Source organism: Cydia splendana, chromosome 4 (genome assembly GCF_910591565.1).
Source record: "Cydia splendana chromosome 4, ilCydSple1.2, whole genome shotgun sequence".
Classification (NCBI taxonomy): domain Eukaryota; kingdom Metazoa; phylum Arthropoda; class Insecta; order Lepidoptera; family Tortricidae; genus Cydia; species Cydia splendana.
The window spans coordinates 10,814,310-10,828,685 of record NC_085963.1 but is presented as its reverse complement, the minus strand read 5'-3'; positions in this window follow the sequence as shown (position 1 = coordinate 10,828,685).

Genomic DNA, 14,376 nt, shown 5'->3' with positions numbered 1-14,376 from the left:
CCGAGTCAAACTTTCAAAAAATAAACACTCGCTATTTTTTTCTACTAGTCAATACAGTTAATGTTAATGATAACATTTCTCCAAGAAACATTAGGTCTTACACTCGTCTGTCATACAAAATATCCATAAAATCGAATATTTAGTACTCAAGAATATTTTTAGACAAGAAAAATTTAAGAAAAAAAGAAAAATCTTTGAATGCAGTTTTATTTCTTTTTAAAAATAAAGGAATGTCTCCTTTAAGTAAAATGAGCCAATATTAAGGATTTAAGGTAGTTTCCCTCGAGGGCCCGACTTATTTTTCCACCCTGTATACATAATAATATTATCGGATTAATTTTTTTTGCTTTATCCTTTCTTACACATGCGGGTAAAAAGCGGATCAATACCTGAGAAAAAGTTATGTACTATACACACACAAATAAAATTTTAAATTGGGTACATTATTTTTGTAGCAGTAGCCTTAAAATCCCATCTCACCCCCCTTTCATCCCTTCTCTCCCCATTCATAACCCAACTCTCCCCGCGAACCCTACTCACCCCATTTTACGGTACCTATGAATGCCCAAATATTAGTAGAGTGATGGGAAAAAACTACTAACCAAAAAGGAGGGTGGGCAAATTGGCCATTTAGACCAATAAGGGCAAGCGATATGTCACCGGATAGGTTATTCTAAGTTGTAAAACTTTTATTATGTAATGTACCTAGTCCCAAATCTTGGTGTGAAAAACGTTATCGCTGCAAAAAGTAGTGTGAGTTGAAACGTAACTATTAGCTGGTTTGTTAGTGCATGACACCTTGCACTTTGAGACTATGCGCTGAAACTTGGCACAGTTGATTCTAAGCTGATCTTGAGCAGAAAAAGACCGGTAGACATCGAGAGCCACGTCTCATTTAGTGGGGGGAAGGGGGGAAGTTCGACGCCGCCGCGCTTCACTTGGAGCAACATTTCTCTAAAACTATACCTATTAGGGCATGTGATATATCATTTTCGGATAAATTATTTTCGGATATTATTAAAAACGATATTAAAGAGAAAAATTAATTCTAAGGTCCTCTTTTTAAATATTGACCCTAGCGAAAAAGTTTGAATAACCTTTTTTTGTAGGAAATTTTATGTAAATTATTCATGTAATAAAACATTTTTGCTATTGGCCATCGTTTACGAGTTATTTACGAATAACTAAAAAAGGGGACCTAAGTATTTATTTTCTCCCTTCAATATTTTTTTTTAATATTACGGTAGCGAAAAAAAGTAGCACTTATTTTATAAGAAATCTGAAACAGATTACTTATTTACGTAAAAGATATTTTTTTGCTGTGGGCTACCGTTTACGAGTTATTTATGAAAATCAAGAAAAATAAACGATTGTAGAACAAATTATAAGTAACTTTCCCACATTCATAATATTTTGTATTGAGATCACTCTGACCCACGCTTAATATTATTTTTTATCTCCCATTTATCAACAGTTTTGTATAATAAACTATATATTTTCTTAAACGTAATAAGTGTAGCTTTACGACTGTATTTTTTGTTTTCAGATTCCTGCTACACTCTAAAAAAAATTGGTAATTATGAAAATATTAAAAATAAGTTTTTTAGTCTTTTCTACTTTATGCTTTTTTTTGTTAGAAAGTGCATTGTTTTGGTTCCAAAACTAGATTCCTCTTCCTTAATTTATCCGAAAATGATATATTACATGCCCTAATAGGTATAGTTTTAGAGATGTGTTGCTACAAGTGAAGCGCGGCGGCGTCGAACTTCCCCCCTCCCCCCCACTAAATGAGACGTGGCTCTCGATGTCTACCGGTCTGTTTCTGCTCAAGACCAGCTAACAATCAACTGTGCCAAGTTTCAGCGCATAGTCTCAAAGTGCAAGGTCCCCATACAACGGTGTGCAGTAACAAACCAGCTATATATAGTTTTCGATACTAAGTTCCTGTGTCGCAGATCATGAAGGTTTTGTTTTTGTCGATGATTTTGTGTCACGATATTTTAGTTTTTTATTCATTTTCTTTTTTTTTTTAACTGTGACATGACTACCTAAAACTTTGACTAATCTGACTAGTTTCTCGCTATACAAAAACAAATTAAGAATAAAATACATTTTCAATCAACCAGATTTTAACTTAAATTTAAAACGATTCCCATCTAATACATTTTTATTTCAACTAAAAATTAAAACCTACATATAAAAAACCTTTCCGATGGCATGTCGCTAATTGTTATTGGTTCCAGGGCCAGTGTCCATACAAATGTGCTCATCCTTCTTTAAAAAGTCATTAAGATAAACGAAAATTACATGAAGATCTACATAGATATAAAAAAATGCCGTGTCATAAATGATAACATCTCGGCTTAATATTAATGCGCATAATTAAAAGGTTTTTCGTAAAAGCATAACGCTTTTGTGTCTTTTTTCGTACCCTCGTCACAAGTAATTGTGTTGTGAAGCGATTAATTTATTATTGTTTTACCAGCGGTGGGATGTGAAAGCGCAATTTATATATAACTTATACTAAACAAAATGAGAAGCCACTTATCATAGTCATTGTAACATGTCAATTCGGGTAGGCGCGAGATCATCGAGACAAAATAAGGGTCAGTTTTTTCGTTATTTTGGCGACTTTTCAAGTTAAATATACTTAATTATTGGACAAAGTAACACTCATTTATTTAGTGTAATCTTATTGTTACATAAATTTAATTGAAAATGAAAATAGGTACCTAACTAATCGTAGTATGGCTATAAACGGATATGTTACCGTAAAAACCAGTTTTTAGTGCGAAAAGCCTTAACGTAACAGATACAAAACTAGGCTAGTTTTATTAATTTAAATTGGATCAGTCCGTCACTATACAAAATTAAATTAGGTAAATGCAACCAATTTCAATTCCCAAAGTGACCCATCTCAGTTTCACGGAAGTAACTACAAATTTAGGCTTTAAAATAAGCTTATCTTAGACCCTTATAATCCCTGTCCGCAACTTTGATCCCTTCAAAATTGAGCAGACCTACAGAGATTGACGTTTACAGCGTTATCTGCCCCAGCAGGCAGCGCGGCTTGAGCCAGCGCCCTTCGGAATATGATCTCCCAGCTGCAAAGCCACAAGCGCATACATCAAACAGCCCACCTAATATCACCTTCGATCTACTCAGAAAATGTGTTACGCTAAATGTTCTTTGTACTTTGATAGTCACCGAGACACTCTATTTTCCTCGTTTTATCCATAAACTGCTCGCAACGTTATCTTTTCATTCAAACACGATACCGCTGTAGGTACTTATACGTGAAAAAACTTAAAACTTCATAAAACACATCTTTGTATAAAAAAAATATCATAACACTTCACCACTACACACATACCAAGAGCACTATTAGGAAGGTGCTTAACTTATGGGTCTTTATCTGATCAGAAACAATGTGCGAACATAAAATTGTGCGAGTTATCATCTGATTTACATAACAGCCTATTCATTTCCACATAAACAAAGAATCGCTAACGAGTATATTTGCTTGCCTCTCCACTTTAATAGGCAGAGGCTCGCGCGTCAGATTTTAAAGCTTAAACAAACATTCATTTTCGCATTCAGTTGCAGGCAAAAAGTGAACGAGGGAAAACAACGCTGACACATTTTTTATTTCGCATTTAGGATTATGTTGTGCGTACCCACGTTTGAATACATACTTACCTACATAAGTAATTTATTTGAAATTACTCTCACTCGTACTTAGGTAGGTTAAATATACATACATGATGATGATGATGATGACTGATAAAAACTATACTTTGTCCTTCTCCGGGCCTTACACTATCGATACCGAATGTCATCTAAATCGGTTTAATGGTTTGAGCTTGAAGAGGCAACAAACAGACGGACATAATTTTATTAGTTTTGTAGTGATGTAACGTCATAATCAAATCAAGTTTATATTTTTATATTTAGTTCGAACTTATTGGTTTACATTTAGGTACCTATCAAGGATCAAATATCATTTTTATATTAGGTTGGTACATTATGTACCTAAATTATTTCCAATAGTCGATTAGATTGTGGATGTTGAAGTATTATTTTTATATTATTGCTATTTAACTCCAAAACATAAAAATTTAGTTGCTTGATCGACGTTATAGGGACACACATATAATGTAAGCCACATTCAAAACATTGTATTTTTGTGCCTGAGTACAATGATGAGGCACGCGGGACACGCGGAGTTATTCAGGTTTTACTGCGTACATTTTTGTTTAACTTATTTGTATGAGTGCTTGTGTTAATTAGAATGCATTCCTCCAATATTATAAGGTACTAAGGTGGTGGTACTGGTGCTCGACGCGCAGTACATGTCATCTTGAAACTTATGTCATTGTCAATAGAGGTGACAGCTGGGTGTCATATATTGGGCATTAGCATGTCGAGCACTAGTACCACCACCTTATCATTAAATAATGGAATGAGTAGGTAGAAATGGATCTCAAAATTTATCTATAACATTTGCTTTGACCTGAACCTCAGGGAGGCCGATATCCTGTGACGTAGTCGGTTCAAAGGAGCTTAGTCGAAATCTACAGAGGCCTTAAATATGAACATGCCTTTGAAACACGGACACTGGAGGTTTCACACATCTGTAATAGGATTAGGTGCTCAAGTTCACCTTTTGTACTGTAGCTGCTATCTACAAACCGAAAAAGGTAATCATTGGGTTTTACTTCGAAAGAAAAAATATGTTTTATACGTTATCTCTTTTGTCGTGTAAATATTCATTACTTCTATAAGTAATTTATGTAAAGAAATTATAGAAATATCTAATTTATTTCAAGGAATTTGCTAAGTCCAATTTTCTAATCGTTTTCTAAATTTAATTGCCATAGCTTAGAAATATATTTATTTTTAAATAAATAAAAACAAGTCGCTGCAACTATTTTGTGTACGTAATCAAATTATTGATATCAAAACCGGCATCATTTATATATGTGGTCAGGGTACGTACCCTCATACGTATGAGGCATAGGAAACAAAAAATGTCTCAATAAAGCGGAACGTTTAGCAGTATGCAAATACTTCCGTATTCTGGCAGTAAGTGATTCCGTATACCCGGCCCTCCCCTACAATCGTAAATTACTACGGCTCTCGTGTGCCTCGGGCCCACGTTCTCGTAGCGAACGACTCCTTATGGCCCTTAAAAAGACAATTTTAGCGTACGCTACATTAGAAAAACGCACTAAAACGCTCTAATGGATTGCCTACGGTGTCAGCGTAAATCTGCGAAGAAACAGGGATTACTTACGACGACGTTTCATTTTTTTTTTCTTTTGAAAAAATGTTGTTTTTACTAAGCTCTTAGCTTTCGTGGCATAATAATTATAATAAAATATCTTTTTAACAGTGTAATGCTATAAATATAATTTAAACACACAAACTACATTGTCTTTTGTTTCACAAATACATATCAAACAACGGAAGTGGAAAGGTTAAGTACATAGCCAAAGTACAGACTAACATATGTACAATGTTTTACCATTTAATATGAACCCACAGGCTACCCTCAGGTTAAAACAGGAACGCTTTGAAACCAGCCTGGTATCACGCTTCACGCCTATTCCTCTAAAAAATAAATTTGTTATTTCAATATCTTCAAACACTTACGCCATTTTAAAAGACAATACAGCCGTTAGCGGTCCATTAACCAACGCATTATCTCCGGCGAGCACTCTACGGTAAAAATATCTATACCTGAAGCGACGCGCTGAAATGACACATTTTAAAGTAGAGAATCATAGTGCGAGCTTTTTACGTACGCTGAAACGGTTTTGCTAGACCGTGCATACGTAAAATAGAGTCCTACTATAATTTTGTGCCGTCAAATGAGGTTCTAGGAGCGATTCAGCAAACATCAGAAAAGTATTTTACAAGTAACTACTATCAGTTTACGTCTTAGGTTTACAGTCAGAAAGCTACTTGTAGTATATGTGATATTTATTTATCGATTAGTATTAGCACGATTGCATTTGTGGCCGACATAAAGCGTCCATTCTCGTCGACTAACATACATACAGGGATACTATCATATTTGCTTTATTTTGAACGTGCTGATGGCTTACGAACGATGAACCCCATTGTGAGTGTAATGATATCGAAACGTCGTGAATCATATTATTATGGTAAGGTCGATGTGGCTAATTCCGTCATACGGACGATTCCGTCTACGAGCGTATATTTCTTTGATATTCAACCATAGGAATAAAAACCATTTGCTTTTGATTGCTGAAACTAAAAGCAATCGCTGCAGTGTCGATGAAATTATCAATTATGTCCGTTGTTCAAGAAAAAACGGAATAGTCCTTATGACGGAATTAAGCACATTGACCTTAATGATTAACAAAATTCAAATATTTTTCTTTACGAACACGGATTCCGACTATTCCTAATAGTATAGGATTTGGAATAATTTCTAATTGAATTGCATAGATTTCCAGGTATTTACAATTCCATATTTGAAGCTAATCAAAAGCCAAATATGCTCCATTAATGACTAACTCATATATTAGGCACATTTGACACGGACGCCGAATAGAGTTGATTGTCATAAGGCTAATGGATGAAATTAATTCAGTTGATATTGAATACAGTTTGGAATTATTACTTATTAGTTAAAGTGTAACTATCGACTGGGTTATGTTGTGGTACATTTGATTTCTGTAGATTTATCTCAAATTTCAAGGTTTTGCGTGCATTTACCTACTTGATTGAGTTTGGTTGAAACATTTGTCATATTTATACATTTCTAAAATTAGATACTTACATTTAAGTATTTAGGTCCCGTAAACTCAGGTAACCATAGTCATATAGTACAGGTATGGTCCAGTTTCCTACGTCGATTATTTATTAACAAGCTTTTTTTGATTTGTACTCGTTACATTTATTTTGGAGCTTAGATACACTAATTATTTTTCTATATTAGTTGCGTTAACTTTCTCAGGATTTTCATTAGGCACCACTCTTATTCCGAGTAAGGGTGCTTTTCATTTATATTCAGTATCAAGTTTTACGATAATTTCAAGCTTATATTCCAAAACAAGACTAAAAGTAAAAGTACTGCTTACATTCAGATAATCAAATGTGGTATTATCTATGAAAAGGGACCTTATTGTCGATGGCGCTTACGACACTAACATCGATGAGCACTAAACGTAGTAGTTTAAAATTGGTGATTCTGGCCCATTTTAGTTATTTTGATTTCCAATTTAGCAATTAAGTTTCTTTGATTACCACCACCATATTTACAGACTTTTACAAGGATTTCATGCATTATTTTCTAGTATGTATAACTTCAGTCCTTGAACTACGTTATTGCTTGTCAGAAACACGACGGCTCATTATTTTCTCGATAGAATCTTAAGTTGAAAACATGCCTAACACTGTCTTTATTTCCTTATGTTAGAAGTACTAGGACGAAAATGTACCTATATGAAACTTACTAAAGTCGATAGCTTTTAAGTAAATCTTCATTATTGCTTGTCCTTTTATCGATACGTTAATTTTTTCATTCATCATTTGATGAATTCAACATTTTGCCTACTAAATTACACCCTACGCGGCAATACCTTGCGCCTATTCCTCACGCCAGTACGCCCGTGACCACTGTCAGCGTCGGACCTGTGCTAGTTTAGCGGACGTTTCATAAAATGGGTAATCACAGTATAAATATGCAAATATGTTATACACACAATGTTTTTCAACATGCTTACGAAGAAAAGCAAAATAATTCTTAAATACGGTGACATTTCAGACATTCGTCCGTCATATTGTCATTTTATAACAAGTTGGGCAGCAAAGGCACACACCCATCTAACCAATCCGGAATTCAGTCACGATTGATAAATTGTGTAAACATATTTTAAAAGGCAATAAAATTAATCAAATTGAATAATTTAGACTGGTCACATTTTTGTAAAAATCGATTTCAACTGGCAAAACATATTACTTTTTGGCAACCGGGTTTTTTAACCTAATTAGACCCCGCTGAATCCGAATTTGCCGGTTGCTTGATCGAATTCTTGACTGGAAGTGAGATATGTGATATTAAAGGTCCCTTTTTTTAGTTTTTCGTAAATAACTCGTAAACGGTGGCCAATATAAAAAAAATGAACTAATAATCTACACAAAATTTTCAATAAAAAAGATTCAGTACATTTTTAGCAGGGATCAATATTTAAAAAGATAATAAAGAGGAAAAGTTAATTATAATAAATTCTAAGGTTCCTTGTTTTTATTTTTTCGTTAATAATTTGAAAAGTATGACTCATAGCAAAAACAAATCTTACACATAAATCATCATCATCATCATCATCTCAGCCATAAGACGTCCACTGCTGAACATAGGCCTCCCCCTTGGACCTCCATACGTGCCGGTTGGAAGCGACCCGCATCCAGCGTATTCCGGCGACCTTAACAAGATCGTCTGTCCATCTTGTGGGTGGACGTCCTACGCTGCGCTTGCTAGTCCGTGGTCTCTACTCGAGCACATTTCGACCCCATCGGCCATCTTCTCTGCGTGCAATGTGGCCTGCCCATTGCCTTTTCAGCTTGCTAATCCGGTGGGCTATGTCGGTGACTTTAGTTCGTCTACGGATCTCCTCATTTCTGATTCGATCACGTAGAGAAACTCCGAGCATAGCCCTCTCCATAGCTCGTTGAGCGACTTTGAGTTTTGAGATGAGGCCGATAGTGAAAGACCACGTTTCGGAGCCGTAAGTCATCACTGGTTTAACACATTGATTAAAGACTTTCGTCTTGAGGCACTGAGGTATGTCGGACGAAAAGACATTACGTAGTTTCCCGAACGCTGCCCAACCGAGTTGGATTCGGCGGTTGACCTCTTTCTCGAAGTTGGACCTACCTAATTGGACTACTTGTCCTAGGTAGATGTACGAGTCAACAACTTCGAGTACCGAGTTCCCAACAGAGACTGGGATGGGCACAACATTGGCATTTGACATAAGTTTCGTCTTGTCCATGTTCATTTTCAAGCCCACCCGTTGTGAAACTCGGTTGAGGTCATCGAGCATCATGCTGAGTTCCTCCATCGACTTTGCCATGACTACGATATCGTCGGCAAACCGAAGGTGAGTGATGTATTCGCCGTTGATGTTGATGCCAAGTCCTTCCCATTCCAGGAGCTTGAAGGCGTCTTCCATTACGGCAGTAAACAGTTTCGGAGAGATAACGTCTCCCTGCCTTACGCCTCTTTGCAATGGAATCGCCCTCGTGCTCTGCTCCTGTACTCGTACCGACATGGTGGCGTTATTATACAAACACTTCAACACTTCGATGTACCGATAGTCAATATGGCATCGCTGAAGAGACTCAAGCACCGCCCATGTTTCCACCGAATCGAAGGCTTTCTCATAGTCCACAAACGCTAAGCATAATGGCAAGTTATACTCTTCGGTCTTCTGTATAACTTGCCGCAGCGTATGGATGTGGTCAATGGTACTATAGCCTTTTCGGAAACCGGCTTGTTCGGGAGGCTGGAAGTCATCAAGTCTGTGTTCGAGACGGTTCGTGATGACCCTTGAAAACAGCTTATAGACATGGCTCAGAAGCGTGATGGGTCTGTAGTTCTTCAATAGGTTGTTATCACCTTTTTTGAAGAACAGCACCACCTCGCCGCTATTCCATGTTTCAGGCGTTATGCCCTCGGACAAGGCGGAATTAAAGAGCTTCTGGAGGACTTTAAGTACCGGTGTTCCACCCGCTCTCAGAAGCTCTGAAGTGATTTCGTCTTTGCCCGGCGCCTTGTTGTTCTTAAGCTGCTTCAGGGCCATCCTAATCTCGTACAGACTGATGTCCGGGATATCTTCGGTATAATGTCGGGACAGCTTGGCTCTTGGATCTCCTACCAAGCTGTCAACGGGCTTTGCGATCGAAGTGTATAACTGTCCATAGAACCTCTCGATCTCACCTAAAACCTCCGCTTTGCTCGACGCTATGCTGCCATCTTCCCGTTTCAGCTTTGTCAGCTGGCTTTGCCCAATAGACCCTTGCTTTGCTTGCGTTGCTTTGTCCTTTGCGAACACTTTGGAGCCTTGGTTTCGCTCAATAGTCTCTTTAATACGGTTAGTATTAAAGAGACGCAGATCATGTCGCAAGGACTTAGATATACGTCTATTGACTGCTGCCTATATGACTCCGCGTCATCGGGAGACTGCAACTGTAGCGAGCGTCGTTCAGCCATGAGGTTTAAGGTTTGCTCGGTCAATTTCTGAGGTCTATCTTTACTGCGGGGTCTAAAAAACTTAGACCCTACTCTGTGGACAGTTTCCACTAGCCCGTCGTTGATTTCGTCCACTGAAGCCAAGTTCTCTAGGCAAGCAAAGCGGTTAGAGAGCTCGAGTTGAAAGCTTTCGGGGTTTTGAACATGGGCTCGAGTAGGTCGGAGCGTAGACTTCATCAGGCTGGACCTTTCAAGTTTAATATTGATATTCAGTGTGCCTCTTACGATTCGGTGATCACTACCGGTCTTTACCCTGTTGATCACACATAAATAATAAACATAAAATTTCCTACAAGAAACATGTAGAACACTTTTCGCTAGGATCAATATTTAAAAAGACAAAGCAGCCGGTAAGTTAATTACAATCAATTTTAAAGTCCCTTTTTAGTTTTTTGTAAATAACTCGTAAACGGTGTCCCATAGCAAAATAGGTTTTATGAATAAATAATCTACATAAAATTTCCTGCAAAAAACATCTGAACACTTTTCTCTAGGATCAATATTTAAAACGATATTAAAGGAAGAAAGTTCATTACAATCAATTCACATGTCACTTCTTTTAGTTTTTAGGGTCCCGTACCTCAAAAGGAAAAAACGGAACCCTTATAGGATCACTCGTGCGACTGTCTGTCTGTCTGTCCGTCTGTCACAGCCCATTTTCTTCAAAAGTACTGGACCAATTAAGTTGAAATTTGGTACACGCATGTAAATTCGTGACCCAAAGACGGACATCTTACTTAAACAAATGAATTTTAAACATGGAGGCCACTTTTTAGCCAAGGGGGGTTAGTTAACATTAAGAACCTATTTTGCTATGGGCCACCGTTTACGAGTCATTTACGAAAAACTTAAAATAGGGACCTGGAAATTGATTATAATTAACTTACCCCCTTTAATACCTCATTAAATATTGATCGTAGCGAAAAAGTGTACAAAACCTTTTTTGTGGACAATTTTATGTTCAATATTTATGTATAATATTTTTTGCAACTGCCCCCGTTGCAACCGTTTACGAGTTATTTACGAAAAAAAAGCGACCTGTGAACTGATTGTGATTAACTTTCTTCCTTTAATATCGTTTTAAATATTGATCCTAGAGAAAAGTGTTCAGATGTTTTTTGCAGAAAATTTTATGGAGATTATTTATTCATAAAAACCTATTGTGCTATGGGACACCGTTTACGAGTCATTTACAAAAAACTAAAAAGGGACTTTAAAATTGATTATAATTGACTTACCGGATGCTTTGTCTTTTTAAAAGACAAAGGAATGTGCACTATTTTAGTCCTCCTCGATTTCTCAAGAGCATTTGATTGTCTGAATATAAATCTGCTTCTTTCCAAATTGAGTTTTTACGGATTTGATCACAAAACTGTAAAGTGGTTTGAAAGCTATTTACATAATCGATCACAAATTGTGAAAGTATGTTGCAGTGACGGATCTTCATTTTTATCCGAAAAAGCTGATATAACAAGAGGAGTTCCACAGGGATCGGTGATCGGCCCACTCCTGTTCATATTATACTCCGCAGATATAGGGTCCCACATCACGCATTGCAAATACCATATATATGCAGACGACATACAAGTGTATATATCATGTAAGCCAGCTGACATTGACAGTGCTATAGAAAAATTAAACCAAGATCTCACCTCAATAGCATCATGGGCCACAGAAAACTGCCTGTTGCTTAATCCAAATAAAACTAAATACCTAGTATTTGGCAGCAGGCAACAACTGGCTGGTGTCAGTATATCAACGGATGTTACGCTAATGAATACACCGGTTGAGAGGGTGTATGAAGCGCGTAATTTAGGTCTCATAATGGATTGTGGACTACGTTATGAGAAGCATGTCTCCGAGGCCATTAGGAGTTGTTTTTACAAGCTTAAAGTTTTATATAAAATTCGGCCATATTTAAGCGAAAACCTCCGCTGTCAACTAGTTGAATCACTTGTCCTATCAAAATTAAACTATGTGGATGTAGTGTTTGGGCCTAGACTTCTTGCAAAGACAAAGAGACTCATTCAACGTGTTCAAAATGCCTGTGCTCGCTTCTGTTTCAATATTCCGTTGAGAGCTCACGTGACACCATTTCTGAACAGCCATAAGATCCTCAAGATGCAACACCGTCGTAAACTTCATTTGGCTTGTCTGCTCTTTGGTGTGCTTAAATATGGTACTCCGCCTTATCTCTTCAATAAGCTTTCTTGTATTAAGCTCCGCGAACGCCGTAACTGTGGAATTCAATTGTTAATGCCACGCCATGCCACAGCAGCGTTTCGGGGAAGTTTTCGCTATGCCGCGTCGAAAGTCTGGAACAATATACCTCCGCCTTTGAGAAACCTGCAAAGTATTCATAGCTTTAAGTCAAAGATTAAACTGTATTTACTTAATCACCAACGTAGCCAAGAAGCCTACAGACTTGATACCAGCTGCCTGTAGTTTGTAATTTTACTTATGCTTACCTCAAGTGTTTTGTTCCTTTGGCCTGACAAGGGTTCATCATTCCTTTACGCCATACTTAGTAGAGTGCTGTTATGTTAGTATTTCGTACATTTTCGTAAATTCGTCATCCTACAATGCTGTTTTGCTAATAAGCTAATCTTACAAGATTTTTTAACGTAGATTTCATGAACGCTCGATATTGGTTTGGTTTGACATTGCTTTTTAGTTAGTGTAGCCACCGTTGGCGCTAGTAGTATATACAGCTGTAATGCTCAGCCAAGATATGGTCGGACCGGATCGATACAGCGATTTAGAGCACGATGCTTGTTTTTGTATTAATTAATCTTAATTGTAAATAGTCGTTATGTTGTATCTTCTTGCTGTGTAACTTTTTTCTTATTTAACTAACTGTTTACTGTATGTTATTTCTGTCTTTTTTCTTCTTGTCTGTTACCTTCCGTGATTCTTCTCACTTGATGGTCTCATCGGAAGATCAGCGCTGGAAGCCACCAGCAACATGCTGAGATGGGGCCATTTCGTGGCACTTTAATCTTATTTTGTGTTTTCTTTTATACTATGTACTGTTCCGATTGTTTGTGCTTACGAATAAATCTATTCTATTCTATTCTATTCTATTCTAAATATTGATCCTAGCGAAAAGTGTTCTACATGTTTCTTGTAGGAAATTTTATGTTTATTATTTGTGTAAAATTTGTTTTTGCTATGAGTCATACTTTTCAAATTATTAACGAAAAAATAAAAACAAGGAACCTTAGAATTTATTATAATTAACTTTCCCTCTTTATTATCTTTTTAAATATTGATCCCTGCTAAAAATGTACTAAATCTTTTTTTATTGAAAATGTTGTGTCGATTATTAACGTTTAACAATTTTTTTTATATTGGCCACCGTTTACGAGTTATTTACGAAAAACTAAAAAAAGAGACCTTCAAAAAGTGATTATAATTAACTTTCCCGCCTTAATATCTCTTTGAATATTGATCCTAGCGAAAAATTGTACGGAATCTTTCTTGTAGGCAATTTTATGCAGATTACTTATGTTTAAGAAAATTTTTGCTATGCGCCACCGTTTAAGAGTTATTTACGAAAAACTAAAAAAAAGGGACCTTTAATATCAACTATCTCACTTCCAGTCAAGAATTCGATCAATCAACCGGCAATTTCGGATTAAGCGGGGTCTAATTAGGTTAAAAAATCCGGTTGCCAAAAAATAATATGTTTTGCCAGTCGAAATCGATTTTTACAAAAACATGATCAGTCAAGTATACACTCATATTGTATACGTATAATTAATAATTATTTAGGTACACTCACCGACCTCACCGTCTTACCTACCATTTTTAGGGTTCCCTACCCAAAGGGTAAAACGGAACCCTATTAGTAAGACTCCGCTGTCCGTCCGTTCGTCCGTCCGTCTGTCAGCAGGCTGTATCTCACGAACCGTGATAGCTAGACAGTTGAAATTTTCACAGATGATGTATTTCTGTTGCCGCTATAACAACAAATACTAAAAAGTACGGAACCCTCGGTGGGCTCAGTGGGCGAGTCCGACTTGCGCTTGTCCGGTTTTTAATTTCATTAAGTACTCATCAAAATTCGAATTTACTAATAAATCTTTTTC